A 5,439-nucleotide genomic window follows, 5' to 3' on the forward strand; every position below is an offset into this window, starting at 1 on the left:
CATGCCCGTACATGCTTGACATTACTGAAGACTCCCTGTTTTTGGTGACTCTTGTATCTTAGTCAATCCCTATTTCCATAAAGCACAGAGGTGCGAGCTCACAGCTGTGGCAGAATGGAGAGGTCATGCGCTTCTCTTGCTCCTGAGGCTTTTCGTTCATCCCCCCTCCTTTCTTTCCACCCACCTGTCAAACAGCTTTTCTCCTCTGTAATAGTCTGACTGTATTGCACAGACACTGCCCTCAGTTGCAGTGGATTTCCAGCATTTTTCATTTGGCTTTTTTTCCCCTTTTTGCCCAAGCCTGATTTGACGGTGTACGGCCAAAATGTAATGAAACAAAAATGACCACATTTAAATGACAAATGTAGCCCTCCATATTAAAGCGGCTTAATTCAATCTCAAATGTTTTGCTAAGGATATTATGGAGTGATGGAAACTATTTTCCTGCATAGAATTTTTCTTAGTACAATTTAGTGGTAATGTTTTTTTTTCTTTTCTCCAGTTTGCCCATACAGCACTACGTTTTGTAAAATAGCTCTTTATTTTCTAACTTGACATTTCAGTGCCACAACATGCTTGAAAAAGTTGAGAAATAGACTCCATGAATTTAGATGTCTCAAGTGAGCTGAAAACAAGGCTGCTGATATGAATCGTTATGAGCGGCAGCATTTAGTCCAATCTGCTTCACGTCGACCCACATGTCAGAGAGATGCACAATTCGCATTCATGCTGCCTTCATCTCTCTCCAGAGCACAGTCTCACACACACACACACACACACACACACACACACACACACCCACTGACAATGTATAACTCATCAAGAGCTGCGGAGATGGCAACAGTCACATCTGACTGCAAAGTCAAGAAACTTTTTTTTTTTTTTTCATTTCATTGTGGAAATTCTGAACAAACCCTATACTATGTGCTGTCTGTCAGCAGTTTCCGAGTCAGGCGACTGGTGTTTTTTTTTTTAAAGAACAAAAACATTTAGTGCAAACCCAAGGTCCGTGGAGCAGCCCCTAAAGCTTGTTTGTTGGCAGAAGGGCAAAATGACAAACCATCAAGTTTCAGTTTGTTTGCTAAATGGAAAGATTTTTCCAGGCCCTTGAATTTCTCTCTTGTTTAAGAATGTATTTCATTTTTATAACTGGCTGCACTCAAGGAAAGACTTCATCAACCAGTTATGAATTACCTGGTAACGTTAAAATGCTGAGCAAAAGTCTTGAACTACTCCTCATTTCTTCATATTTTGCTTCCAAGCACCCAGATTTTCTTCTTATTCTTTAAAATAGCCTTGGGCAACAGTTTTCCAGGCATTTTGAAGGTCTTTCAAAGTTTTACTTTGGATATTTTCTCCCTTTTCAATCATTTTCAGTCAATTTCTTGCACCTGAACATTTTCACATGAATGTTTACTTTGTTTTCTACTGTTTGTTAAGCCACTCTCCTATTAGTAATTTAGGCATACTAAAGACACCAAACGCAAGCCGATAACTTTAAGAGCCAAGTTTAAATCAAATCTTTAAGCATTTTGTTACTTTCCAGTGAGTGTCTAAAGCCATCTGTAAAACACGGTGGAGGCTCTGTCATGGTTTGGGTCTGCATTTCAACTGGTGGTGTGGGAGATCTTGTCAAAGCTAATGGAATATTACCCAGAAAAGTACCATCAGATTTTGATCCACCATGCAATACCATTTGGAAAGCATCTAATTGGCAACAGCTTCATTTGTCAGCATGACAATTATTTCAAACACTGCCAATGCAGTAAAAGCAAATTTGGATAGAAAAACATACAGTGGAATACTGTCAGTGATTGATCAGCCTCTTCAGATCATGGATCTCAGCATTATTGAAGCAGTGTGGGATCATCTTGATGGAGAACGGAACAAAAAGACGTCGACATCCAAAGAAGAGCTTTGCAATGTCCTGAAGATGTGTCATTTTTTAGGCACAAGCTGCCAAAGAGAATTCAGGCTGTGTTAAAGAATACACGCGGTCATACCAAATATTGACTTCCAAGCTCTTTAAAATTGTACAAACTCGGATTTTATATATTGCAGTGTGTGCAATATTTCATTAAATTGCTATGTCTGCTTCCCATTTTTCTGGTAAAACGTAAAGAAGTGAGGGCTGGCTCAAGACTTTTGTATAGTACTGTACAGCTGCAGCAAGGGCCACTTTAAAACCCATACATACAAATTATCTTTCAGCCGTTCTGCTGTCTCAGGACTTGGCTTAGTGTACATTTTGTGGTGATGGTTCTAATATTACATTATTTAAAGTGGACTACTTAATAGCGTCCTGAATTTTTTGAGAAATTGTACAGACAAGAACACTCTGACTGTAGTGGTTTGAGTGAGAAACTGCAGAAAAGAATATCCTGAAGTTGAACTTCCTGATATTTCAAAATTACTTCCATTAATCATAAGCCAATAACCATGGGCTCTATTTACAAGAATCAATGGTGCAGTTTATAAGGTCTTTAAAAAACCTCAGCTGGTCCATGCAACATGGTGGAGCAGGAGCATAACACTGAGCTCTACTCACATCATTGAACTTCTCACCCTATTATGCAAAGCAGGCTGAGCCGTTCTGCAAAGGAATGCCACTGGTAATGGTGAGGTTTAAGTCCCTGATAGCTGAGAGTGAGGCTTTAGCTTTATTTGTAGCTCTGCAATTTCTTTAAGTCAGCGGTGACTCAACAGTTTTTGACCACAGTCATTAACCTAACCAGCTGCTCTTAATGATGATAATATTACCAGACATTTAGAGGACTCGTTTCAAAGAGGAACTAAAATGTGGATTTATTTTTTTGGCTTTTATACTCTTGGTGAATGAGCTCCAGTTCTTCGTGGATCAATAAGTTATTAGCAATAAATAGAACAAAAGATACAAAAAAAGACAAGACGCATTTTTCACTCTCATGCCTTGATCCTGCTCCAGAAACATTTCTGCTGGTGAGGTGAAGTGTGTTATTTCTTTTGTAAAACAAAAAAAACAAGGCGCTCTTCGAGGTCAGCTGGGCTCACCATGCTGGTTTATGCAATTACACATTTTTGATTTGCTTAGCGTAGCAACTTGTTTGCATTTAATTTGCTGTTTCATATTACAGCACAGTTGTTGTGCCTAAACACATGCCTACTCACACATTTAGCAGAAATGAGGCTGCATGAGAATCCAATTAGGGCACCTTTTCCCCTCGTCCAGTTGTGCTTTTGCTTGAGTGTGTAATGACAGAATTACTGAACCTTCTAGGCACATTGTTGGATAGATTTTTAATAGGGCTCTATGAAGGGGGTAGAAAACACTGTGTATCTTTGTGGTTTTGGTAAAACTAACCCAGTGTCACAATTTGGTGCTGGATGAGGAGCTGGATGAGGAATCAAAAGCAGGACTCTTAAACATGGAGAAGATGGACTCAAAAAGGCAGCATTATTGCGCTGTTGACACTTGAAACATAAACTCATGAACTAGAAACTAAGAACTTAAACACTAGGGAAACTAGAAAACTAGGCGCCAAGTAATTTGGAAACACACAGCACATGAGTGGTACGACACAACAAAGGGCAAAGGAAAACACAGGGCTTAAATGCACAGGCAAGACAACGAGAGGATGGGGAACAGTTGGGAACACCACTGGGACAAATCTGACATAACGAGACAAAGGAAGCAAAGCAGAATACACTGACATAAGTCAATGACTATCAAAATAAAACAGGAGGCATGACATCATGTAGATGCAGACTTGACATGGGAACAGACTAAATATAGGCTAAACACTAAGGGAGAGAGGACTAAGATTACCGAGAACTAAAGAAACCCAAACACATGAAAAAAATATTCAAAGAATATAGGTGATGGTGCTAATTACTTAACCACTGTGCCTGTATAGATGGATGGATAGATTCTAGTACATTTTGTCTATATAGTGATAAAATCAGAACACACTAGAGCTTTACACAGACTCTTATTCCTTTTATTCATTTACTTCACCAAGCAACTCTAACTATATAATTAGTCTGGAGAGACATGGATGCACACTACAACTTGACCAGGTGGCTGACACATCGTCACAACTGTTAGGTGATAACTGTCATTTCCAATAACTGAATGAAGATTTTAGTAGCTTGTAATGATGCTGTAATAGGTGTAATAAGATGGAAACAAGAAGGTAATAATATGCAAATAGCAAGTTATTATCACCTGATTAGCGAGGTAATTTCTAAAAATAGATGATGACTGAGAACTTTCACAAACGAATGTCCAAATAATAATCTTCTGAGTAATATTACATTGAAATATATGTAATTACGCGATAACAGGGGATAATAATGCAGAAACAAATATATGTCTGTGAGGTAAAACAATTACTAATAGTATCAAAATATTATAGTAATAATATTAACCTCCTGACCATTATTGTAATATGGTATTGTAATATCTGTGCATTTTTATATACAAACTTGTTGTAGTAACCTCATAATAATAAGTTAATGTTGTTTGCTTTAACCGTGGCTCCATAGTAGAGTGGTTTACACTGTTACCTTACACATGAAAGCTCCCCAGTTTGATGCTGGAAGGAGACTTAGATCCCATTGGGGGCTGCGTCAGGAAAGGCATCTGGTGTAAAACTCCGACAAATCACATATAATGAGCCATCTGCTGTGGTGACCCCATGTGAATAAGGGAGCAGCCAAAAGAAGCTTCATTGATTGATGCTTTGACATATTAGGATACTGTTATCATATTATAATACTGGAGTGATTCCTGCATTATGTCCTTAGCATTCGTCTTTGTTTGAAGGTAACTGGGTAAACATTATATGTAATGTGTGACTTATTTCCTGGAACCACCTGAACATGTGGTAGTTTTATACCAGGAATCAGGGCTGCAACATACAAAAATCCCTGTTTCTGTCTAATTCCATATCATTGATATATTAAAGCAAACTCAATTATAAGACGTGTAATTAAGAGATGATAACTTGCTATTTCCATACAGAAATAGTTAGTTAGAATAGTTAGAATATTCACAGAGTAACATGGAGCGCTGTCTTTTGTCCCGTCTTCCTCCCCTAACCTTAAACTGGTCATGGCAGATGGCCGCCCCTCACTGAGCCTTGTTCTGCTTGAGGTTTCTTCCTGGTAAAAGGGAGTTTTTCATTCCCACTGTCACCAAGTGCTTGTCATATGCCGTGGAAGTGTCTGGTCGGGTGTGGTCCAGGTTCCTGTTGTCCATCCCCTGGGGTGGAGTTGGCCAGCTCATCACCTGCTTCCAATTTCCAGGCCTCCATCTAGAGGGTTTTTAAGCCAGGGCTGCCTGCCACTTCTCGCCAGTTCGTCCTGCCTCCACCCGTGGTAAACTTGGCCTCCTCTGTGCTCGGACTCTGTGTGCCTGGACCGTGGGTTAATGTGTTCTCCGTCTCCTGTGTTCTCCAG

The 5,439-nt window shown here is 39.4% G+C and overlaps 1 protein-coding gene across 4 annotated transcripts in view; it reads left to right on the forward strand.

Moving 5' to 3' along the window:
• LOC146507167 (leucine-rich repeat transmembrane neuronal protein 4-like) overlaps positions 1-5,439 on the forward strand; it is a 70,727-nt gene that overhangs the window by 21,108 nt on the left and 44,180 nt on the right. The gene's annotated exons all lie outside the window — the stretch shown is intronic.

Source organism: Neolamprologus multifasciatus, chromosome 12 (assembly GCF_963576455.1).
Source record: "Neolamprologus multifasciatus chromosome 12, fNeoMul1.2, whole genome shotgun sequence".
Classification (NCBI taxonomy): domain Eukaryota; kingdom Metazoa; phylum Chordata; class Actinopteri; order Cichliformes; family Cichlidae; genus Neolamprologus; species Neolamprologus multifasciatus.